Genomic DNA, 27,230 nt, shown 5'->3' with positions numbered 1-27,230 from the left:
TACCCAGAGAGGAAAAACCACGCAACAAACAACAGCCACAAGTCATACATGGGGTGATGATTTGTGCTCCTTCTCCGCATTCTCTTTCTCTTCGGTTGTGGTTTCTGTTTTCTGCAGCTCTGTGATTGCAGTGATCTGGTGAAGACCTCATGCCTGGTTCGGAAATACAAGTCATTCAGCCTCTTCGGAACATGCACTACACAAATGCAAGTGATTACACACATAAATCCATTAATTCCAGCACGTTGGCAGAAGGAAACAGATGAAAGCATCACTTGACGTCTGCACACACACTTTGCTCTGTGTGATCCCTCCCTTGTTCCATTTGTTTACAGTTGTGCTGGTGACCGCAGAGTTGAATCTGTCACTCAGAATCAGTTACTACTTTCACATGTGGTGATTCAGACCGCCTGTTTAAAAAATAAAAGACAGCCATCATTGACAGACGTGTATGTTATGGCTTCACCAAAGACTTGATCCACAAATCCTGTTTTGACAGTTGCTTGTTCTGGTGATTATGCGTTTGTGTTCTAATCATAGAAATGTGAAAGTTTGGTTGGTGGGGTTCTTGCATGTCAGGGTGTGCCATTGTCTCTAATGCCTCAGTTTTCCTTCTCTCATTTTTTTGTTTTTCTCTCCTTGGTCGTATTTCAAGGACAGCAGATTTGCCAAGGAAAATAATCCATAAAAGCAGCGGCAGAGATGACAGCTTCAATGACATGTCTTGCAGAGAACTTAGTATTTTTCAAGAAAATTATGACATTCTATTTTCATACAGAGGAAGTCTGGATATGAAACCAGCTAAAAATAAATTTAGAGGGAACCAATTTAAATGAACAACAATAAATTTTGTTCCACGGTACCTTTCTTGACACCCTTTGGCACTGTCCAATGTGTCAACGGATCAGTCTTTAAAGTAAAACCAAGCGTTGGAATCACAAGACACAAACGCCTCAATAGAACATATATTGGAAAAAAAAAAGAAGTTCAAAATTCTGTTAAATGGCATTGACACCTAACATCCAAAATCTTTGAACGTTGTATGTTCGAACTGTTGGGTCGTGTCGAGTTGACGTCCATGTTTAATGTTTAATATTCACAACCTTAATGCCATTTTTATGGAGACACCCTTTAGACAATGCGGTGTAGGACACTAGGGTTGATTGGTGTAATGATGCAGGTTTGTTTATCACATTTGTCTCCCTTTCTTGTCTTCTTGAAGCATCATCAACCCATGCTGACTAAAAAAATATTTTCCAGTTTCTATTCTTGCTGACTTTATCTCAACTTAACAAATATCAAGTATATCTACTGAGAGCAGATAATAACTATATGTATTAACTGAAATGCAAGAATGAAACAGAGCTCAACAGGTGAGTGTTTCGCTTACATTTACAACTACAAATAGATTTGTGTGAACTATAGAATGTGTTGCATCGGTCCTGCTGCATCAGCCAGTAAAAATGTGAGATGTTATTTGGTCTCATCAGTGAATGATTATCTTCAAGCTGTAGGTAAAGACAGGAACAGCTGCGCCTCAACTAAAGACAACTAAAGAGTGTGAGGAGATTCTCGATGATAACCGTACAAATGTAATTTTAAATCGGTATGTTAGCATAAACCCGGAAGTCCAGATCAACAAACGATATGAAAAAGAAAGAGGACTTATAAAGCCTTAGCTCTGGTGAAAGTGGTAGCTTGAGTCCGAGGGACAGCTGCTGGGGGGAGGAGAGGAGACTGGGGGAGGAAATGTAAATGAAACTGCATTGAAAACCAAGGGATGTCAAGTTATGGGTAAGAGTGAGGGACGGAGAGAGAGCGATATCATGACAGAGGGATGAAAGGGAGAAGCAGGCTGTGCAATATGAGCAAGAGAGAGCTAATGTAATATTATCTCTTCTGGACAGACCGTTTTAATAAAGTGTTCTTGAGATTGGCTGCGAACTGCGAAATGTTTTTCCCTGGATTTAAAACTAGTCAGGACTAAAACTCATATAACCATCATTGTACTGTGTATGGTACTCTCTGGTTTATTTTATTGCCTGAAGTAAGTCAATGATTCAAACCATCAGTTGCAGACCCATCAGTCAACAGTTCAAGTCGAGCAGAAGTATTTTCCTTTTGTCTGTCACTGAGCAGTGCTCTTCAGGGGCGATTTCATTCCTTAGAAGTAGCCGCAAACTGAACGCTGTTGCTTTGATGCTCCTCCCTTCTTTACCTAAAGAAAATGTCTGATAGGTATAACTGAGGGCGAGTCTGAGTGAGAGGAAGGCAGTTGCTCTGTCGAAAAGGTTTTCTGCTGTCTCCTGGTTAAAAGTGGTGGAATTACAGCTAACAGCAACTTGATATGTTTTTTTTTTTGTAGTTCTAAGCTTCAGAGGGATAACTTTGCCTGTGTACTGTAATACATGAATCTCGCTGGCACCCTTAATGTCCCACCAAACCTTGTTCAAAAATCAGTCTAAAGTGTTATGAATCAAATATTTGGATTTAAAAGTCAAATCGGACACAATTGATTTTTAAATCGAATACAGACCAAGAAGGTATAATTTTATTGTAAAACTCAGCGATTTTATATCAACAAAACAACTAACTGTGAAAAGACCTGTTTCACACTGTCCAACTTGCACTCATCAGGCAAACCAATATCTCAATTTAATACAATACATTTGTGTTATTGTTTGTCCTGCCTGGCTCCTATTATTTGATTTTAGACGTGGTCGAAGAACTGTTTTTTAAAAATTCCATGTAACGTGCATCATCCTGGCTGTTTAACAGGTTTATTTCTTCACACAATGAAGACAATTCTGTCTTTAGTTTTCAGACCAAACAACTTTCTGTAAGTTGGGCAACAGGCAAACGTGCTGACAAGAGCAAAGCAGGGGATATCAAGCCAGCTGAGGCTGGAGTCATGTTGCTGAGCAGCTTTCTCTGCAGGAGCCATGCACACACACTGTGCATGGATTTACAACAAACACACATTTTACAGTGGCTGCTCTGACCTAAGTGATGTATCAAGAGAAACAAGTGTTATTTACATGCATATATATATGTGTGTGTACACACACACAGAAACTCACACATGTATATGTGTCATTCTGTCTATTATACTACATCTTGATTTGAAAATATACGTTTCATCTGTTCTCTGATAGTGCTGAGATGTGACATTTTGGGTAGAGAGAAAAGGAATTTAAATTATTATTTTGATTGTAATATAAAACTCACTGTTTTGTTTTCAAATGGTTTCCTTTATTTACATTTATGTAGATAAAACCTATTTATCTTCTGAGCGTGGTAGAATCTTCCCAAAGGGAAACTTTAAATCAGCCACAAGTTTAGCAGTTTAACAGGAAGTTTGATCCAATTAATCTGAATGATATCAAGGTCCAGGCTTAGCGTCCTCGTCGTCATTTACATAAAAGGCAACATATGTTTTCTCCAGAACTCTTTCCCCACTTGACTTCACCGTGACGCTTGTATGCATTGTGCAAATGTTTCATACAAATCCCGCTGATGAGCACCACATTTTTAACTGTTCGGCCTGAGCTCTTATCTTACCTACTCTAAGCAGGCATCTTAATAAAGTACATATCTAAAATAAATTATGCTACTCAGCATATTCTTTTGTTGATGATAGTCAGATGGAACAATTAAAAGCTACATTGACAGTGTTTGAATCACTCACATACAGTGGGCATGCACGCCCATAATTAACAGGAAGCATTTGGTTGTTAGCTGCAGAAAGAGCGAGGCCTCAGAGGAGAAGCAGCAATGTTTACTAACAAATCGTCTCCTACACATGTAAGCAGTTGTATCATTGTAAAATGCAGAAAGTATGCAGCTGTTAGCAAAGCCAATAGGGTCGGCAAAGCTTGTTATTAATAATCCGTGTTATGTTCTCAGCTGATAGCCAGGGCCTGTGCTGGTTGTTTTCTTCCAGAAAGGGGTCATGTGATAGGAGCCTGACGAATCTGCAAAGGCTATACGTTACAACCAAAAATACCCAATCAAGAAGCGGTTTTGAGTGTCTACGTCATAGTTTCCAAACATCTCCTTTTCTGCCGGTTCAGACTAAGCCTTGGATTTCAAACTAACACACAAACAAGTCCAGTTGCTTACGCACAGGGCTTCTGAAGAGATCCTTAGCAGAGTTGGTGCCTTGTCAACCAAACCCATGGTAGTGTGGATGTAAGTCTCCATAATAGTGCTTCTAACCCTCTACCTGATTATATATAAACAGTTGAATGACTTTGCTGGGTCCGTATTAACACAGCGGAACATAATACTCCACTCTTTTGCCAGTCCCTCGGCTTTCTCTCACAAATTTGTTCATTCAAACCTCTTACTGTTACGCACTCTGACTCAGCAAAACAGGACAACAAAATCGACTAAATCTCCAGTGTAAAATTCACTGTAGCTTAGAATTGATGCTCCATGCTTTATTCAACCAGAGCCTGTCTTTGTTGCAATTCCTTACAACAGGCTGTGAAATGTATATGTTCTCTGCAAATTCTGCACATTCTGATGATTTGAACCTCGGTAGCACCCTGAGTATAAGAATACTTATTACATGGTTCCAATTAGAGAGGGGAAAATCTCTATTCTCTTCAAACTGTCCTTATAGTTCCTCCTTCATCCATTGTTGATGAATATATCAGTTGATGGTGGAAGCAAGCTTAGCTCCACATGGATGTCATCTGCAAATCTTGTGGCCATTATGTGCATCCCACCTCCATGGTATTTCTCTGATACTCTTTTCCCTGTCTGTTCACTGTACAGACTGCACAATGTAAAAGCTCTTGTACATGCATGTCTATTATGTCTCGCTGGACACTATTTATTTATTTAACTTTTTGTCAGTCTGCCCCAGTCTTGGAACAGGGCAGTGTATTGGTGTCTGTGTCCTGTTCAGTTGTTTTTATGTACAGGATGTACTGGAGCTGGTAACTAGAAAAGAGGAAGGGAGAGCGAGAGATGGAGGGATGGAGCGAGAGATGAGTCATTTTCTCTGTCAGACTGTTGTTTTCCACTAAGCCCTGTTATTTTCGCTTATAAAAATCAATGCCAGGTAGTGGGTGGAAAAAGACTCCCTTTTTTGTTTTCACATTTGGTGTAATTTTATAATGGGGACAGACTGTGGTTAAACTTGAAACATTTGCATGGACTTGTCCCTGTGTAACCCTCATCTCCTTCTTTATAAAGAACAACATTTTTTGTGAAATCACTTGGCATAAGATTAAAATACATAATTGTTAAAAGGATTCAATATGTTGTGAGTTCCTACACATCTGTCTCTTTTATGTTTTTAATAGCCTCTTGATGGCAGCTCCAATGCAGGACTGAGCTATTTTTGACTATTTAAAGTTTAAATGGTGACATTGACATGTTCTCCTGTCTGTGTGGGTTTTCTCCAATACTTTAGCTTCAGATGCAGATTAGGGCTGTTTGATTGAAGTCTCCAAATTGACCATAGGTGTGAATTTGAGTGTGAAAAGTTGTCTGTCTCTGTAAAGCTGCTTTCAGACATCTACTGAACTCCAGAGAACCTCCACAGTTTCTCCGGAGGAGATGTCAGGAGAGCTTGTGGTGGTGATAGCTGATGCCATTGTCAAAGTGCTTTAAACAAAGCTCTGCCTGCTGCACCACACCACAACTGAATCCTGAGGAGGATTTGTCGCTGTTGTGAACGCGTCTGAGCAGAGAACCCCCTGCTGTGATTTGCATGCGTGAAAGGCAAGCTGTGGTGAAAGTCCAGACCCGATTCTCTTGAGATCCTTAACAGCGGATGGCTCAATGGATGCTGAAGAGTTGTCTGCTTATGCATGCGGCAGGTACAGAGCTATATTAACATTGCCTTTAAGTTATGCTTTTGTTCATATGAGGGAAATGCCTGGCTCCTAAATGTAGGGCTGCTCAATTATGGAAAAATCATAATCACGATTATTTTGGATAATATCAAAATCATGATTATTCAAACGATTATTAATATATGCCCTTTTTCTGAAGACTGTTTTATTTTTTAATCACTTCCGGTTCCGGTAAACACCGATGAAGGCTGCTTGTCTTATTCCTCCGTGAAACCAGGATATCGGGGCCCGGTTATTCAAACCCTTAATGATGGCAACCCTAACACTCTATGACCCACTGACCGGCGCGGAGCAATGCGGATCCGGTCTGAACAGCCAGGCGGAAACATTCTTTAAAAATCGTTTCAACTTGATTATAGAAGTTTGGAGATCGTTTGACCCCATAATTGTATAATCACGATTAAATTTCAATTAATCAAGCAGCCCTACCTAAATGCACCACCATCTCAGCCAGTCACTCTATTTAGCTATGGACGTTTATTTCTGGACAGATCATGTGCGGTAGGTTATAAAGAAAATGTTACCACCAGAGCTTTCATCATGAACTAAGGATGTCCTAATAACAGATTGTCTCTGCATGAATGTCATGACCAAAATAATTCACAATTTTTCAATTGCCCCTCCTATCGTTTCATCTATGCATCTACTGCATATAACCAATATACCACCACACCAAGCTGCATTTTTCATGGTTTTTCAAAGTAAATGGACAGTGAAAGAGAGAGTGGAGTTGTGACCAATTAAACCAAAGAGCTGAAAGACATTATGCTAATGGTTAGCACATTTTCTATGGAGCCAAGATTGATATTTGGTAGCTACCAGTTTTAGTAATGACATTGTGCGACATGTCTCCTCACAAAATGTTGCCAGTAAAATCATCAGCTGTGGTTATGATGTCATGAAATATATGAGTAATGACTTAAAACTGAGTTCAGAACCTTTATGATGTCATGGAAGCAGTGAATAATTGATTTTAATGAACCAAATTGAATTCAATGAATTAAATATAGATAGATATGGGATTGAATTAGACAATAGAAGTTTGATTGGAAACTTGTTTCTATATCTTGGTCTGAAGGATGTCATTCAAGGGCCTCCTTCATTCCTAAGCTACTTCTGAGAGTTTCTTCTTCTATCAAGGTGGCTAATCTCTTCCCGACTGCAACACTATCCCCACTTCTTTCCCCCAATGATTCCTCTGAGATTATGATCAGGCTGACAGTCATTATAATTGACAAACTGTCTGTAAATTACTCTTTGCAAACTTTGTTGCCTTTATTACTTGATTGAAATTTCCCCGACAGGCTATTGTGTGACTTTAGCACCTCTGTAAAATCTCTGGAGCCAATGCTTGGCAAATTAGCTAACCGCACGCACGCACACACACACTTGCAAACAAGTGACCTCAATCCACCACACCACTGCTCCTTCTGTTTGTTTTTTACGTTTACAATCACCTAATTTCTTTTCCTCTTCTTGAAAAAGAAAAAAAAGGCATTTTTTTTTTTTTACTTCAAACTCTATTGTTCGGGATAAGTTTACCATAACAGTATTTTCCACAGAGTAGTAGCTGGTGGCGGGTGGCAGGGTTACTCACGGGTCACATGCAGCATACTCTCATGCAGGTCACAAATGACAGGTAGTGTAATCAGAGAGGGCCAGTGGTCCGCCTGCCTGTGGAGAACCTCATGCCCACTGAGAGGACGCTCACAGCTTAAGCAAAACATTTGAGAGAGAGAACATTTTCCAAATTAGTTTCATATTGCATTTACTCTGTACATTACTTTCTGTCAAATCCAACTGAAGCCATATTTTATAAATCGTAAAAAAGACAAACATAACAACTTAGTAAAGTTAAACTTTTTATTTCAAATAGAAACAAACTACCAACACTGGGATAAAACAATCAAAGCACTCATTCTTTCAATGTTATAGATGGACACCATCATGTAAGGAACACCCAGACAACTTGTTTCTCTTGTTTTCCATCGACTTACCTAGGGACCAGAGATTGTGGTGAAGAAGTGCGGCTGGTTGATAATCAGTCCCCACAGGACGTGTGTCTCTGTGTGTGTGTGTGTCACTGATCAGGTGTCCATGTTCTAAACTGTGATACCTTGCTTGGATTAGTCATTACAAATTAAGGCCTATGTGATTACTCCTTAAGGTTGATGTGGGAATTAGGAAAGTGATACTTGATCCAGCGTACCCTGAATGCAACGCTGAAATAAGACACTATGAACAAATTTAACTTTCATTTTCTTTTTTATTATATTGTACAAGGAGTGCATTTCACTGTATAAGATGATCCTATGGTGATAGCCCATGTGGAATGTACCTCTATCTGAACTACATAACATCTGTATTGCATCTGCAGTTTTCATCGTTGCAGCTGCTTTTGATTTTGATAGAACTGTGAATTAGTTTATGTCAACAAATGCTACAGACTCTAAGTTTTGTTTTTGTCTGTGACTCTTCTCATTTCCTTCACAACATTTAAAAAATGTATTTCAATACATTTGGAGTTGCTGGTTTTGTGTACAGTCACCATAGTTACAGGTGTCTCTCACAAAGTGTCTGTGGCACTGTGCAGCAGTACAGACCGACCTATCCTCAATAAATCTGGTTAGCGTTTCCAAACAATGTCTGTTGAACAGAACCGTGCTCCCTAATCTAATCAAGTACAGTAGTTGTTGCCCTTGTGTGACTGTTGCTGCCTCTATATTCACACCTGCTTAAATACTGGTCTTGTTCGTTTTATTAGAAGATGTTTAGAAGTGACACTAATTCATCAAATAACATCAGGTAACTTCTTGGTTCTGCGAACATCTAGGACCATCAAACATCAGTTGTGGAACTAGCTGGCTGAAAATGCTGTTACTTGCACAACCACTGCACTCTATAGTTTACTTGTTATAGATATCAGTGTGCTGCCTACATGTTCTTGGAGTTTGTCTCAGATATTTTGTTGGCTTCTCTGGTGTAATTCTTAGTAGATTCTAGATTAATTCAGTCCATAAATCTGTTTCTTTCGAGAAGAGACGACTTCAACTTTGGAGCGTGTTTCTTATTAAGAGTAGTGCAACATGTACTCAGGAGATTAAGTTATTATTGAATAAGCATCAAAACTATTTGACTCTCAGTGTTGTTTAGTTGATTTTGTGACATAATATTGTGTATACAGGAGTCATAATCACATTTTTTAAATCTTTATTACGATTTTTTACATTGTAAATTAATAATTTTTACTCTGTCCTGGCTGTTATCGGGGTTTGAATCATCAAGTTTTTGTTTTTAAGCATGAACGTCATATCCCGATTTCAGTTTCCTGTATATTCCCTTACGCTGGTTTTGAGAAATCTTATTTTACTAGCTAGATCACTCAGTAAGTAATCAGTATAATGGTGCATGTGTACATCTTATCCCAGTTTCTGACCACTGCCGGCTACCATACGCAGACATGGCTTCATCCAAGACTGTGCCTGAACACTATCAAATAACCACATGTGGCTGAAAAAGCAATACTAGTTCAGTTTTTACGCTAGTATTCCTCTACCAAATAAACACTTATGTCTTACATCCCAAATTCAATCGTTGTCAATCATGGATCTATCGTCCTTGTCCAATTTTAGTTTTAAGCTTAATTTATGTATTTTACTCACTTCAATGTGTGTTGACATATATAGTTTAACATTAGCCGTCATATACCCTGTAAAGTTGAAGGAAACTAATAATAGTTTTGAAACTATTCAAAATATGTGTAATTTTATCGACCGACTAACACATTATTATACTGTGTGATTTTAACTACTCAGAGTTGACAGTTTGAGGTCATTTTTTCTCTAACCCTGCAACAAATTCCCTGGAGCCCACATATTTTTGTTACAGGGACTCAACACCCACCATATGACATCATCGATGCCAGTAAAGAATCTAGTTTGTTTCTGCAGTTTGAACTGAAATTATGAGGAAGTGGCTGGATTTTTAACACACCCTTTTATCTTGAAAAAGTCAGACCCTTCTCCTTCAGTAAGAGGCCCTTGTGCTTCACTGAGTGCCAGGCCCTTCTCCTTCAGAGCTCCTCTCCCTTTAACAGCTTGCCAAGCCACATCAGGGAATGTGAAAGAGTCTGTTCTCAAGCACAGACCGAAGATCCATCACTTCAGTTTATTATATCCTAACCCTTGCTCTGACCCTGAACCATGTCCACTATCACCGTGTTTTTTAATGTGGCGGTACTCTCACATCTCAGAAGTTTCAGTCTGTTCTTTGTTATCTATTTGTTTATTTTCCTGTTGAACTCAATGTTTGTGTAAAACCTCTGAGTGAGTGAGTGTGTGCTCTTGGTGGAGGAGGAGGAGGGGGATGTTATTGATTTACACCTGCATACTTTGCAGTCTACATGAGCTGGGACGAGCCCCTTGAAACAATACCGCCGTGGAAGATAAAGTTGCTAAAGGTCTAATGTTGCCATTGTACCCATTATTACCTGCTCAATAACAATACTGGCAGCTGTGCACAGAGGCCGTCACTGAAGACCTTTTTGGAGCATGCTAACATGCTCGCATTTGTGAATTAATGTGCATTTTCGTGTTCTCTAGAGTGTGGTCTTCACATGTTGTGGTGAAAGGGAGTTCTTGGCATTAAATCAGAGCATTAGGTCTGGTGCACACTGGAGGGTTTTCAGCTCTTAACCAATTGCAAAAACATTGGGGAGACCACAGACATAATAACAGTTTAAACCGATTTTTAATATCATAATCGTTAGAACGACAGACCAGACGCTTGCTGTATGTAGGAAAACGATGAATCTCAATGGTGATTCCAGAATTGTGTGATCAAATTTGACTTCAGAAGAAAAACAAACATCGAGGAGGATTGACATCATGACCTTGCTGAACTTGTTTGTGTTCCCTTTTTTGTTTTTTATTTGGGCAGATAATCTGCTCCAGCTGGCCTCGAATTTGGCACGCCCCCACAATAGTCGGAAGGGTTAAAATTGGCCTGTATTTATATGTATATGTTAACAAATATATATATATATATATACATATGGCCCACCACCATTAACACATGGAAATAATACGCAAATGGATACACCTGTCTGTCTTCAGAGAGGATGAAGGGAGCTATGGACTAGAGTTGCATACCGGCCGGGTTTATCCTCTACTTTTGTCTCCTATCAGTTCCTACACAAATGGTATCCCCACACACAAAGCACAGCAGACACAGCCTCAAGTTAGGAATGAACATGGTTGGATTTCCCTCCAAATTCCAAATTGAAAACAGAAAGTTAAAGGATCAGTCTTGTAATTCCTAACACAAGATGTAATCTAGTAGTGCACAATAGCGATTTCATTGTTTTGATTCCAAGGGGAGTGTGAAAGGTTTTCTTTTTCAGCAGGGTTACTGTTTCTCCACCGTGGCTTTAAAGGGGCCTTTACCTTTCAATTCATCCACATTATTTAAGTATTTAAGTAAAATTTTAGTTTACTTTAGGGCTAATTAGCAAAACCTTCACAGTTTGTTCCTAGGTAGACATTTAAGTGAAAATTTGCTCATAGGAGGAGGTGGTCTCTATTTGATGCAGATGATAGGCCTTTGTATCAGAGGAGCAGCAAACTACATCTTCTCTAAGACTTTAATCTGCATCATATAGAGACCACATAAAAAGAAAGTACAGCTAATGGAACAATTTTCCAATAACAATTTGATATTTAGCGAAAGGAAACTCGGATGAGTTTGTTTTGGATCCTACAAAGATTAAGTGAATGAAAAGAGCTCCCTCAGTGTGTTGCCGCATTATGCACCTTACATTTCACTGAGCTAATATGTTTGTTTTGGACAGTTGCCCTCAGTTTTTTTTTCCACTTTGACATGCATGGCGGTTTTGGCAGGGAACGCCTCACTCTTTCCCTTTTTTTTAACAACTTTGTTGGGGCTTTAATGTTTGAGAAAGGACTCAGTTCCATTAAATGTATATAATTTCATACTAAAATAAATTTAATTAAAAGTGTTAAAAGGTTAACCAATGAGGTTTTAGGTGTCAGCATTTCCTTTAAAACCAATTTGATTAACTATACAACTTGTCTTCAAAAACTCTACAATATCTATTCCAGTAGCCGGCATACTGTAATGAAACATAATTCCATATTTTTTATTTTATCATCGACCAATATCTAAGTGTATCACTGCATCATCTATGAATCATGCCATCCTAAATCATAACAATACCACACAGACAGATGAGCAAAAAATAAAATGATCTTGCTCTAATATTACAAACAAAATCTCCCATTCATAATGTCTATTTTGAAGCCATGTACGGAAGTCATGTCTCATTTGTCACTTCACAATAGCATACAATGATGCAGAAACAACACATTACAATAAACTGTTCACTAACTAAAATACCCAAATTTGACCAAACCACAGTCAGTTGTGACAAAGTCACGGAATTATTCAATTCCTATGTTGTTCAATGGTAGAGAAAGATGCACACACATCTTTCAGTAGCTGTCAGAGGCACAATATGTACTTTATATCTAAATTTGTAGCTCTCTGCTATGTCGTCCCCTATATGCCCTCATATTTACAGTATGTCTTCTTTTAAAATGGCCTATCTTTGTATGGACTTCCTAAGGTTCTTTGAGGCTTAGGAAACTGGTACAAGAGGTTCACCATCACACAGCATTCCAGTGTCATGTGGCTCGCATCATTAGTTCATAAGGCCAATTTCATCTAACTGAAAGGGCTGCATCTATCAATACTTTCTATCGATTCATTTCTCGATTATTTTGTATTTCTCGATTTCATATTTTAATAATTTATCACAAAAAAACACAACAAAAAATTGCCCAGACTAAACCGCTTATCTACCTTTTTTAAAGTTCCATTTCTATCCAAAAATAGAATTAGTTCAAGAGGTTGTTCAATTCAAGCAAAAGGAATATATCATCTACATTAGGCTGCTTAAAATAACAGGTCTAGGTCCATAGAGCGACTTCTGGGTCTGGCCCAGACTGTGGTCCAGCTATTGGTGACCTATGCTAGATGATCGCAATTTTTTCAGCTTCATGAGGCTCTTCAGGTGAGTCCTTGCTTTGACTATGCTCAGCCACCTTCCCTACGACGCGTCGACTAACGTTTTGCAAGTCGATTTATTAACATAATCAATGACGTCTACTCCATCTATGCGTCGCAACAGCCCTTCTACCTTATCTAGAGATTTTGGAATAATATACTAATACCAGTGATGATAAAGCAAGAAATATCCATTTTTGTAATACAACAATTTCAAATACCCTAAAGCTTCTCTAATCAGCATGTTACATTAACACTGCATCGTCATACATAAATGATGACGTATGCCCTTGCTTTATAGGGACAAATCCTTTTCTCTCTATTCTATGCACCTGTCTCATTAACTACTGTTTGTCTTCTACTTTATTACCATCTCAGTCTAAACTAGCTCTTGGTCCTGGCTTATAACAGGGATATGATACTGCCAAGATGCACCAAGATTATTTCTCTCAAGAATTCAGTCTGGCTACAATAAATATTCCATCAAAATCCTCAATTTGCAATTTTACTCAAGCTATTGTTTTAATGTGAAACACAATTTTACAATCCTGGTATATTAATGGAATGCCGGGTTATAAAACAGCCTTATTGAACTTCTATAACCTTTTATCACACTCCCTTGATTTATGATATCTCGTATTATTGTATATTCACTGAGTATTTCTCCAGTCGATGTTTGCTCAGAGGTTCCCTTTGAGTGCAGGGAATCCTTTGTTTTGCTTTTCGTCTTTCTTGAACTTTTTGGAATCTTTATTCTACATGCTCTTTTTTATTCCCCCTTTCAACTTCTTTCATTCCCTTTGCCTCAAATCTTTCTCCATGTTAGTCATGGCATGCTGTATTTGTGGAGTTTTCCCTCGCCCCACTGATCCCAATTACCAGGTTAACTTTTAACCTTCAGGTTTCATCTTGCTGGCCCTTTGCCCTCACCCTTTTTCATTACTGACATTTCTATAAAGGCATAAAAGGAAGTACTTTGTGATGGGGTAGTGGGAGGAAACGATCAAGGCATTAAGGAAGAGGCCAGGCGTGAGAGTGAGTATCAATGAATATCTGAATCATAAAAGCAGCTTGAAAGGTAAAACCCGAGGAAGGAAGGTAGAGTAGAAGTCTGAAGTGGGAAGTCGTTAGCTGCCTGTGCTACTTGGTTGGATTAGACATTGTATTGTTTCCTTTTATATTAGATATATTTAGATTTTTATTCATTCACGCCAGTAAGTTTTTCCCTCTGGGACTCCACTCAATAAGTGTTATCTTTCGTCACGTCAGTGTTATAAATCATGGTTTGTTAATGTTAATTATTTGCTTGCATGCATACCACAATGTGTTCTTTCTTGTAATTCATTAGAATTTTACCTGCAATAAATAAATAAAGATACAAGTCCAAATAGAGAGGCAATGATACATAAATTATATATATTTCAGATTTGTATTATTGTTTTGTCTTTTTGAGTAATGTAAGACTCATCACAGGATATGGAGAAACAAAAGAGAATTCATCATAACTAAACCAGATGATATAATCAAAGTAAAAAGGGCTGGATTGAATCTATGAAACAACAGAAAACATGTGTTTTTGTACCTTGGACCTCCTGTTGTCAGTAGCATTGATTTTGATTGCAGACATGTGAAGCCCTCCCAGAGGAAAAGTGGCAATGTTTTTTGTATTTGCCATGGAGCAGCCTATACATTGATTGAAAGAACTGATAAAGAAATTACCTTTTAAATTGGAGACCTTTTTGCTGTGTGCTTAGGAAACCTGTCGTTAGAGAATACATATTGAGAACAATATACTTTTATCTTTTTATAAGAATAGCCCATTTCACACTGGACCACATAACCACTTACAACCATTCATATCTAGGTTGAGTCTCAGTAGAAAAGCGTGCAATCGGCATTCACTTAGGTCACAGGTATTTATTCACTCTTGCTCCAATGGAAACCTCACACCCAGATGGGTACCCTAGTTCTTGTCCCTTCTCCAGCACAATGCCATGACAAGTCTGTTTGTAACTTCTGCCATCTCAGTCACAGATTCCAATGTTTTCGGCTTCGCTCAAATGTTGAGTTTGAAGAGGCTACAGACGAGTTGCTTTCACTTCTCTCTTTACTTATCTTGTTTTTAGTGCGTTTGTTTCATAGGAAATAACCAAACAAACAAAAACACAAAGGAAAACTCTACTGCTTGCTATAGTAAAGGAGTCGATCGCCTTAATTTAAATAAAAACCTGTATATATGCACAATATGAACAAAAAATCATATCACCTTATTTATTATTTTCTCGGTATCACTGTATAACTTATGTTCAAATTCTTGTAGGAGAAGCATGGCCGGTGTTGTTCCATTTTTCCATCTCTTGCTTGTTGAATAAGATGTGGCAGGGTTAAATAATGCCTGGATTGACACTGGTGTGGTTTTGGAATGTGTTCCACTGGTGCTGGTTGCACTCACACTGGTTTTCGCTTGGGTGCAGGTTTCCCTGATATTCACAGCCACAACATTTTGGGTCGGGTTCTGTCATATTTGTTGGGCTATCAACTTAATTATTTTACACTGCGCATGTGTGTAATCACTGAATACATGAAATTACCATTCATGTGAGAGACAGAGTAACACAAACCTCAGTGCAGCATCAGACTTGAGTCCAGTTCGGGTAACACAAAATGAAAAAACAACCTTTGGTGTTGGGTTGGACGGGTCCAGTAAAAAGAGCATAATACTGTAGTTTGCGTTGTGTGGAATGATTTAAAACTGAGCCGACGGAAGTGCCCCCTTGTTTGGGGAATGAGATCTTGTAAAAAGCAGTATTTACGCCACTCACCCTGACACAGAAAAAACCCAGTGTGATAAAACCAATGAGATCCATGGCTTTCTTTATATTAGCTTTTCTGGTTAGATTTAAAGTATTGCATCCTTCTCCAGTCATCATGTTAGCAGGGGTTTCTGCAGAGCTGGTGGGTAGGAGACTGACCTTCTCCCAAATCATTATTGGTTTGGACTCTGTCACTGTCTGCTGTGTCTGCCAGCTGAGGTACAGCAACACTACATGTGAAAGAGGAAAATATGATGTGTGAGGTTTTCATCAGGCTCTTATCTAATTCAGCGTATTCTCTGCTGTTTAGAGTGTTTGGCTCACAAATGATATAAAACCAGCTTTCCTGTTTTCCTCATTTAATTTTCATTTAATGTAATTAGAGTAAGAGAGTTGTAGTAACAGCAGTATTGGTTGTCCCCGCTGGAAATATAGATCCAGCGGCTTTTGCCAAGTGTGCACATATGGACAAAATGTACTGACAGCTTAATGGGATGCATGCTCAGACTGCTTCTCTTACCTGAATCAGGCAGCCACGTCTTTGTGTGAAAGCCTCTTTATGCTATATTGTATGTGATGTATTTCAGTGGAATTAGTGCATTGCATAAGACAGCATCATATTTGATCATTATTATTATTATTAAATTTTTCTCCTTTGCGTGTCCAATGCTCACTGTCACCAGATCACAGTTTACGTCACCACAGATCTGGTCTGAATTATGGCCTATGCTCATTTGTTATCTGTTTAACTTGGACCACCTTTGAGAGAAGCCAGAGGCATATTCCAAATCAGGCGCTCATTGATTCTATTGTAAAACCTTGACATAGAAACAGTGGTATAATACAAGGCGTGAGGGAATAAAACGTATTATTTATTTGAATGGCATAAAGTCTGTGTTGGGATTTGATATTCAGGCCCACTTAAGCACTGGACAATGGCTTCTTTGTGTGGTTTATAAGAAGAAAACAGTGAACATCTAGAATATTAGGTTTGTGAATGAACTGCAAGTTCATACGTATTATGCCAGAGAAATTCAATCAGCCATTAGTAGTAGGGGTGTCAGTCAGGGCATTTTGACAAAAAGGTCAGATCTGAATGAATTAAGCCTTGGTAGAGAATACAAGGCAGCTGGAAATGAATAACAAAATTTGATGTTTTGTCATTCGTGTTATTTCTAGTCTTTCAAATAATGCGAGTCACAGTTATGCTTTTCATCAACTGTGAAAATGCTCCTGTAAGCTCTACAGTTTCACAAAAAGCATGCTTTTTAAAGCTTAATATTTTAATTTAGCTGTGGATTCCTGCCTCGCATCATTGTCAGGCTGTTTGTGTGAAGCTCACTTGCACACGAGGTGGCTGCAGGATTTCTCCATTGATACTGCATGACATGATGTACAGTCAATCAGCTGGTGTCCCTTTGCCCTTATTTACAGACTCTAGGTCGGTAATTGATAAGAACGTATTGATCAGCCATGAGTGAGCTTCAGCTTATCTGTGCATGCTTCTAGTGGGAGAGGTTTGTCTCTCTGTCTCTTTATATAAAGCACAATCCTTTTCAAGGATATAGACTTTTTCAGTTTGAAATTCAACCTTAAGCATAATTTAAAGTGCTCTGAGGATATGAGGTACAAATAAATTGTAAGCTTACACGGCATGTGTACACCACACATCTGTCTATGTTCTTTTAACACTGGAAAATAACAAAACAAGATACTTTTAGAAGATAAAGTACTCACTGCCAGAAATATACTGCCTCTCAGTGTGTATACTTTGCACTTAGTACATTACAGCCTCTGTTCTCACTAAGCCATCTCAATTAAGCTGCCAGGAACAGCGCTAGGCAGATCATGTGACACCCTCCGCCCCCAGAGAGACTCTTTTTTTGCCGTTCACATCCATCACATAGGGGGGTAAACTGTTAGGACGTTTTTCTAATTTCAAAACCTATAAATTGTGTGCCAAACCTGACATTTTGCGCGAATGTAGGCACTAGAAGAAACGTTAGGCTGGTAAGCAGTGGATGAATTTATCATTATATTTCCTTCATCCTCACATGCTTTTGCTTTTTATTTTCTGATACCTGTATTCCTTCATTATATTTTCTCACCAGCCTTGTTCGCTCTCTGCCTCCTTTTCTTTTCTCCGTTACCCCTGCAGCCCCTTTTTTCTCTCCCTCTCTTTTGCTCTCCCCTTTCAGTCCCCCAGTTCCCGCCGTAATTTTTTTTCATTACTTCATTCCTTTCTTTACAAGCTCCTCTCTGTCTCCCCCTCTCTCCTCTCAGGCTCCTCCCTCTCCGTCTCCTTGTCAGTCTGCCAACAGTCCGACAGCCTGTACGTTTTCATCCTCTGCCTAGAAAACAAGGTCTAAAGTTCAAAGCTGCTGTTGCGGATCGGCGGCGGGAGAGGGAACTCGGGAGGAGGCCAGGCCGGGGTCAGAAAATACTTGAAAATCGTCTCATGTTTTCGATTTTAGTCCATTTAATCATATGTGAATCACTACTTTAAAGTAACTCAATACTCATCTTTGTGCAGACACACTTAAGAAAGTGTGTGTGTGTGTGTGTGTGTGTGTGTGTGTGTGTGTGTGTGTGTGTGTGTGTGTGTGTGTGTGTGTGTGTGTGTGTGTGTGTGTGTGTGTGTGTGTGTGTGTGTGTGTGTGTGTGTGTGTGTGTGTGTGTGTGTGTGGTTTTTGTAAGTGCTCTTCAGATGATGAATGAAGGAAATATATTTTGTCGTCATTTATGTTAACACCTCCTGCCAGTGGTTATCTACAGCAGGATTGCGTGTGTGTGTGTGTGATTTAATTTCATTAACCTCTTATTTATTTGCACAGCTGACTGTTCAAAGCTGTTCCCATGTTGGAATCTGCGTGTGATCGTTTGAGACAAAGGGGAGCAGGTGTGTGTGCGTGTCCACATGAGAGTGCGTTTTTGTGTGTGTCAAGCTACTCACCTGTATTTATCGCAGCTGAGCTTCCTTCGGCCCCTGTTATTACAGTGTCTGTATAACCCCCTCCAAATAACTTGCTCACAATTAACAGCATATTCAGCACTTTTCCTGCTGGTGAGTGGTCATGTAACTCTGCTCTGGTTTTGCTGTGAACAGTGCATGTGGTTATGTGATATGTTGTGGGGGCAAATGTAAGCTCAGCATTTTACAGTAGAGCCTGTATTTATAGCTAATGAACATGTAACATTGTATAACATGCACATAAGGGTGCATTTACATGTTTTACTCTTTGATTAAGATTAAGATTGGGACTTTTCAATAATATTTGCAAAATGTGATTCAAAACTATATGTTCATCTGGCAGTGGTGCTGCAATGGTTAACATTATTGGAGCATTTTTTTAATGATATGTCTACAATTGTACAACCAACACTGTTAGTGTGTTGATATGACAACAGAAGCTTGATCTGCTAAGGTTGTGAGCTTGTGGCTACAGTTTCTACAAGAGTTAAAAAAATAAAAGGATGACAAACCATTTTTTCTATTTGTCATCCTTTTATTTTTACTTTTATTTTACTTGAAGATCTATGTTTGATTAAAGCTCTCAGATTTAGCCTGTTCTGAATGCTTTAATCAAACATAGATCTTCAAGTCAATGCTTAATTTTCGGGATAACTGATACTGAGATCATCTTCGTTTTTTTGATAGAAAAGAAAAAAATATCTCTTTGGTTCATTGACATTTGTCTGGATTTATCCAAACTGGTCCAAGTACTAGCCGCTCCATTGTGAGCGTGTTTACTGTATTTGGGCATGAATGGAGGGGTGCGCCACATACCAGCCAATAGCACCAGTCCCTCTGTGAAGCTTACTTCTGCAGCCAATTGGGACAGTATCTTTCAAACAGACCTGACACACACACACACACGCACACACTCACACAAATTCACATGCATGCTCAGAGCTTCCCCTCCTTATTTTTAATGGCCTCAGGCTCATTTGTTCTTTGTGCAGGCATCTGGTTGGATAACATTTGCGCGCTTTCTTCTGTCCTCATGCTTGATGTTTTTCGATCCTGCTGTATTGTGTGTAACTGTACTGGGGTCCAGTTTGACCAATGGATACTGACACTGCTGTCCTTTTTTGAGGTCTCCGGGATTACATAATGGATTTTGCATTATGCATTAAGTATCTGTTTGCTTATTTCACAATTTCAGCTTCTATTCATTTTAAGGCATTGGTGTTTGCCTTATGATAAATTTGGTTCACAGTGTCTTTTTGCTGAAAATCGCAAAACAATTTACACTAATTAAAAAAACTGTTATTAAAGGGAAATGGGAGAGTTGGGGAGCATACCTGGAGACTATGACCCTCCATGGTACACCAACTCATGTTTTATCAACTTGCTTCGATCATTGTGTCCCACATTGAGGTTTTAAACCAGAGAAGGGTTTTTGGGGGGTTCATGTGCCGCCTCTCCTCTTAGCTTACCTTTTGATGTAGAGGATTTATGGAGCCAAATAGGAATCAGATACCTGGGGCTCACCCTCTTAAAGAGAAAGCCCACCCTATTCAGACAGAATTTCACCCGTGACTTTTTCGTCCAGCCCAGCAAACAAATCTAGTCAAATCTAAAGACGACAGAGGCATAAGTCTCTGTGTGCCATCGCGTCAGTAAACATGTGGAGCGGCCGTTTTGTTTTTTTTGAGTGGTGAGATTTCAAGTGTGCAAATGTGCTTGTGAAGCTCTGGCTCAGCTCCCGCTTTGCTGTATTGTACTGGACTGGAGTTTATGGCAGTTAGCTGTTGGTGAGGCCCACTGTGAGGCAGCTGGTGGTAAAAGTAGGCCATGTTCCCTGTTGTGCCGCCTATAGAGTGAACCCTATAGTGCAAGAGATTCCATTTCCTATGGACTTGTCCTATACGGAGCCTTATACAGGACCGGCCAGTACTGGATTTCTGCTGTGCTTTGAAGAGAAACTACGTGAAAGGAGAGAGTGAGGGGAGAGATACTGGAAGGAATTATTGGTTGAAAACTGTATATTCAGCTCCTCAACCTGATATTCGTATTTAGACAAGAGACGGAACATACTTATCACAAATTTAAGTACAAATGAGAAACATCTGTAAAATCGAAGTGATGGAACATTGTAGTTGACTAAATTGTCTGAAAAAATTAACAGATATCTGTATTGTAGTGTGGAGCTGTATTTTGTCTGAAGATATGAATGAATACATTTTGAGTTACATTATTATTACTAGTTTGAACTTGCATAAGAACAAACTGTCCCCAATTGATGTGGGTGGTGATTCATCAACAGGACGATCCTGATGATTCATACTGCAGCTATGTTGGTTGCATTTGGACCATATCTTCAACAAAAGTATAGTTGCTCCTGACATATATTCATGCTTAGCTCGTCTATGTCTTATGCATCAACAAAACTCCAAAATCTGAATTGCCATGGACAGTTAGGGATTGACTAAATTCAACCACTTCTCTTCTGATCACCAATTGACTCAAAGATGTCCCTTTTCAAACAATTCTAATCCTCTATCGATCTCTGAGGGGAAATTGTTTCTGCTCTTGCCACCTTGGCTGGGAGGTCAGAGGTTGGGGTCGGCCTCAGAGCAGCAGCCTCATGGCTTGGAGGGGTATGGGTGCATTAGATCAGGGACACTTGGGTCCTCGGTTTAGGGACAATCACTTTAACCTTTATGCTTCTTTGTTACCAAGTTCAAACCACTTCTATAGCCTTCGGCCACTCTGTAAACATGTGGCACCTGCAAAACAAGGCTGCCAAACTTTTTCTTACTACTAGAATACATGACGCATGAGCACTCTTTACACTATGCTATGCATTAGGGTTGTCAGAATTCTTTAAGTCCATTTTCTATTGAAGCACTGGCAGCCGTGCTGTTGTTAGACTCTCGTATTAATATGCTTAGATCAACTGATTATTGGTTATATTCCCTCAACTGTTTGTTTGTTGGTTATCTGTGCCTCTGCCAGTAACCATTATATCTCAAATCGTCGAATGTACCTGGTAACGTTTGCCCCTTGGTCATGTCAGACATGACTGACCATGACTGATCAATGATACTTTTTGTCATTTTGATAGATTTTAAATTAAAAAAGGAAACTGTGACACCTAACCTAACCAAGCACATGTTTTATTTAAAATCATATTTGAGTGCTTGAACACTACACCGGCCACAATTGACTGGAATAACTCCCCTTTGGATTGTTAATGATATTTGCCAGCGGTTTCTCTACTGGTTTCACATATTATTTTCAGCACTCTGGAATATATATCACAGTAAATAAGCAGTAGAATCTCTTGAAAGGGACATAAGGTATAATAGTTCTGTGCCTAAACCCCCTTTCTACATTATGGCCAAGTTTTGAGAGATGTCTCGATTGGAGCCTTTACTGAAACAAAGGGGAAAATGTCAGAAGGTCTTCATACACTGCAGTGAGGCCCATACCCTGCTGATTTGATCCAATTTGTTATCCAGCGACTTCCAACCCCCTTTCTCCTCAACAAAATGGATGGTGATCAGCTGTGTCGAGCTGCAGTTCCAGAGATGCTGAAAACAGGCAAACGCCACCAGATCCTCATTAATCACCAGCCTTTGGTCTCGGTATTGTAGTGACAAAATCCTCAATCATGGTGATGATATGTGATGGCACTGGCCCAGATTAATCAATACATTGACAAACCCTCCTCATGCTCCATTTAATGGCCTCACACCCTGACAGTACATACTCATCATCATTATTGAACATGTGACACATTTCTCTTCCCGGCTGGTGGTCTTATTGTTTTAGCAGCTCAAGGCTGTGCAGGTTTTGCACACTGGAACATCAGATTTATGATGGGAAGCATTAAGACAAACACAGCACAGTACTTTGACCGGCCTCCAAGGGGCACAGAGGGGGCTGCGGTAAAAGAGAGAATAGAAGCAGACAGAAAGTCACAAGATGACTACATGCAGTGTTTGAAGGAGGTAAAGCAATTTCCACAATGTTGGAAAGGGGCCTGGGTGGGCTGTGTTTATGTTGTGTTTATTGGTCATCAATATGGCAGTTATTGGTAATAATACTGATGGAAAACTATGCATATTTGCAATGTTAAACAGCATCTGTCGGTCCAAGTAATGGCCGCTCCATTGTGAGCGTGTTTACCCCCCCGCCCCTTTAATTGCCTCTGTGGAAAAGCCACAGAAAGAGACCACACTGGTCAAAGCCTGGTCCTGAAATAACTGTCATTATTTTTGAGAGCTTGAGTGGCTGAGCTGCTTCAATTTATGAATTAAATGCATGCATATCTGAAGTTAATGCTTTGATAATTTCTGTGAAAATAACACAAACTGTGCTCTATTGTGATTCAGTAATACATGTTTCTGGCACACACTGCATGGTGTTGGGGTCCTAATGGCCGGGCTCATCGGTAAAATCAGACAGAACATTAGTTCGGCCTGTCTATCCCTCTCACTAAATGTTTCAGCTGTTGACATAATATGTCAGTCTGCATAGCTCTCTGAAGCAGCATGGACAAATGTGTTTACAGCTGAGGATGGAGAGTGACATTAGGGAAAAAGGAGGGAGAGATGAATAGGAAGGCACAGCCCAAAACGGTGAGAGAGAAAGGGGGGATGTAAAAGAGAGATGTGGGATTAAAGGCCAACAGGCAACAACTCTCTCGCAGGCTATGATATTTGATTACCTGTGTTTCAGAGCTTTGCCTGCTGTAAAGTGGTTAATGTCTGGACTGGTGTTCTAGTAACAACAACAAACTGACAAGGACTGTTGTTTGATGAACATGCAGACTTTTATAGTCCGCAAATATCTACCTCTAGTGTCAACTTCAAAGTGGTAACTTATATTGTGAATTGCTTGCAGAACTGAAAGCAGAAATCAGGTTTTGTTATTTTGCAATACTATTGACATAGCATTGAATCTTGTTATTATGTCAGCAAGAGCAAGGGCTCTAGACACAGTAAGTGAAAGGTACAAGTATAACAGGGGAGACGAGGTGAACAGGGGTGGGCTGTGTAAATAGGCCCTCTTGGGGCAGGCGGCTCGCTAATAATCCCAGTGACCTTCAGACAGCACTGCTCGGCTGTTACTACTCCTTCTAGTGTAAAGTCTGTAAGAAAACACACAACACAAAATCTCCTGGTGAAAAACCTGTGACATACACGTTGAAGACACCGACAAGATGTCTAAATAGTTTGTGGTGGTAAGAGCTGACGACGGCGTCAGAGTGCTGTAAAAATAATCACATGATCTACGCATATGTTAATATGACACTTCCTGCCTCCGCCTTTGCACGCAGATGCTCCACCTCTGTCCTGAATTATGCGGAGGACATGTTGCTGTTTTGAACACGCATGTGCAGAGAACATCCTGCTGTGCTGTGCATGTGTGTAAGACAGACTCTGCGTTAACTCTCTTAATGCTTCTGTATTATGTAGAGTCTAAGACTGTGGCTAATGATTATTTCCATTGGCAGTTAATCTTCTGATGGTTTTCTTGATTATTTGGGCTTTTCAACATCAAAACTTCTTAGAGTCGAGGATGATGTAATCAAAGGACACACTTTAACATTTGAGAAGCATAAACCAACCCTGTCCTTTCAGCACAAGCAGGTAATAATGTCTGCAAAATCAAAAGTACTGTTGATCAAACCTTGTGTTTACTCTCCTAACTCTTCACATTTCACAACTAAAGAGTCAGAAGGACTAAGAAGGTTAGATAATCAAAAACATGGTAGGTTTTAAATGGATTCCATTGTCTTTTTAAGCATGTAAAAGGACGATGGGACCCCGGACTTAAAGTAAGTGGAAAACCCTTTGGAGCCTTTAGCCCGAAATCCGAACCATTTCTGTGACAACAGCCTTTAAAGTGATATCAACAATATATCTAAGGATCCAACAACTACCAAACTATTTATTCACAATATTTCTCAAGTTTAGGTGGTACACACCTAAACTCAGCTACAGTGCTACAGACACCAAAGCACTTGAAAGGTGGGAGAGTGTATTTTCAAGTGTTGTGATTTTTGTCAACTAAAATAATATTAGAATTATTGAACATCATGGGGGGCTAGAGCCAATTCCAGCTGACATCTTCATTTTTTCTTTTTGTTGATTCAAAAGTTGGCTGAGATGTTAAAGAACATGCATGATAACATAACCATAAATAATAGATTTTCAATAGCTTTGCACAGTTTCCATAAGTCATTCATTATGTATATATTACAGTAGCTTTTTACTGAATTTGGTTGGATTTTTGCCACGTGAAACAAGCTATATCAGCTCTGTAAACATGTTTATGTGTTAACACTACCATATGTCCTCCTCCTCATGTAAATGTGACTTCAGCTGTGTCACGCTTAATAACTCAGTTCACCAGTGTCATCACACATTATTTCAGGAAAATGTATCCGCAAAAATCCATCATCCACAGCTACGGCCTTTTATGTCTAATGACACTGTCCCTCTCGCTCTGGTCTCCCCGAGCTCAATTTATTTTGTTGTGTCGGCACGAATTTCACACATACAAAAGGAAACGTTTCAATTCATACAAAAAAAAACCACACTGGTTTAGTGAGTTGGAATTAGTTTAAAACGGGGATAAACTAATCTGTTTATTTTTCACAACGTATTATTTGCTGAAAACCTGACTGTTAACTATTGAGGTAAAGAAAAAGAAGGACAGTAGTAGATGATAATGACTTAAGTCGATGAAAAAATACATAGTAAAACTGAATGCATGGGGAAAAACCCTAAAGAGAGAGATGGAACTACCTCTCAGTGTGGCAGCTAACAAGGGTGCCCTCTTGTCTACCAATTTAGCATGTTGACCATGAATAAGTAAAAATTATATTTACTAAGCAGGATTACAAATGAGAAACAAGTTAGCAAAAAAAAAAAAAAAACATAGAAAAAGAGCAGGAAAGAATAACAGAAGTGATTAAAAGAGAAATACCAGCAGAGTTGTTAATTACGGAAATTGAGCCCACTGGCATTGCTGTTAATCAGCCCCGCTAATGAAACTGCAGGTTGATATGTTGTTTGTGTCAATGTGCTGAGATGTTTGACACACTGCTGTCTCTCCAGTTTGACCTCACAAACTATTTCATTATTCAGTGGCTTCTGCATCAGGGGGACAAAAAGCTGTTTATGTGACATGATGACTAATGGTGTGTCTTGTTTTTTGTGCACATCTGTCCTGTCAATGTACCCTCGCCCACCTGAACACACACGTAACCTGGAAGTACCAATACTATAACAGTGCCTGTTCTAAACCTGCCTGTTTGTTTGGCCTGTGTTAATGCTCCAGAGCTACCTCCGAATTCCTCATCATTAGTGAGTCCTCGCTCCTCAAGCACAATTAGAAAACTTAGTGTTCATTCTACCTGGTTTGATTTCAATGAATATTATAAATTCAGTTTTTCATTAAATAATACTCTTTATTGCTGTTCAGGTGTGATACAATCTAAAAAATAAAATAAAAAGCTCTGTAATTGAGCTTGATATAAAGAATGTAGGCAACAAATTGACCTTCTACTTTGCGAAAACACATTGCCAAAGAGGAAATGATTCTATAAATGTTTTTGCCAGAATGTAGAAAAAGACATCAAACCAGTCCACAGGCTGTTACCACTTTGTCCCGCCCCCAATAACCATTACAGAGTGCTGGTCTCCTGTTTATTATTGTGGGTACAAAACGCACCACATTTGAAGCTGTACTTCCCTGGACCATTAAGAATACACATGCCAAGTGTGAAGACGTAAGGAGTGGTGGTTTGCGAGACTTACAGAAATATGTTTGAGGAATTAGTAAGTAGATGTTTGTGAATGAGAGAACCTCCGCCTTTGCGTATATCTGAATGACACACAAACATCCACAGGTACACACAAACCTCTGAGACACATTAAGTAGTACACCATCAGCATTGTGTATGTTTGCGCTTGTCCTGCTATTCCGGTGCGGTGTGTTCTGAGTAATGAGGCCTCACAGCCAGAAGCTCCTTGCTATGTGCGTATTCGTGTTTGTATTTTCCTGGGAACCGATGATGAATCTTCCAGCAAGTTGTAATGAGAGCTAATGGAGTCTGACTATGTTTGTCTCTGTCTTTCACTTATGGTCTCACCTGGCTGTCCACACACACGCTCCCCTCTTTCATTATTTCTGTTCCGCTATCCATCGCTCCACCGCACCAATTACTCCTATCTCTTTGTCCTCGCGTGACATTACCAGAGTCCTACTTCTATGCACGTCAGCTCCCCACAGGCTATATTCTGCAGCCATGTCACTGTACGGTCCTAATTTGGTCATCTTCCCCTCACCTGACCTCTCCCTCCCCCACACATAGGATTTTTCTGCTGGTCAAGATCGCCTATTTAAGCATAATTATACGAAAAACATATATTTTTTTAAATATCTTGACATATATTCCCAACATCCGTTCTCTTTTGACTTTTTGTTTTTCTTTCACCCATG

At 39.4% G+C, this 27,230-nt stretch overlaps 1 protein-coding gene across 3 annotated transcripts in view; it reads left to right on the top strand.

Annotated features, from left to right (window-relative positions):
• Positions 1-27,230, top strand: part of LOC133956223 (vitamin D3 receptor A) — a 73,493-nt gene that overhangs the window by 16,136 nt on the left and 30,127 nt on the right. Inside the window, exon 1 of one of the 3 annotated variants that reach the window (XM_062391113.1) lies at positions 18,067-18,198. The exons of the other annotated variants lie outside the window; for them this stretch is intronic. The gene's annotated coding sequence lies outside the window, so the exon portion shown is untranslated. Of the gene's footprint in view, positions 1-18,066; positions 18,199-27,230 lie in introns of those variants that run through there. 3 annotated transcript variants of the gene reach the window in all.

This window comes from Platichthys flesus, chromosome 7, assembly GCF_949316205.1.
Source record: "Platichthys flesus chromosome 7, fPlaFle2.1, whole genome shotgun sequence".
NCBI lineage: Eukaryota > Metazoa > Chordata > Actinopteri > Pleuronectiformes > Pleuronectidae > Platichthys > Platichthys flesus.
This window is presented reverse-complemented; position numbering and strand designations above follow the sequence as displayed.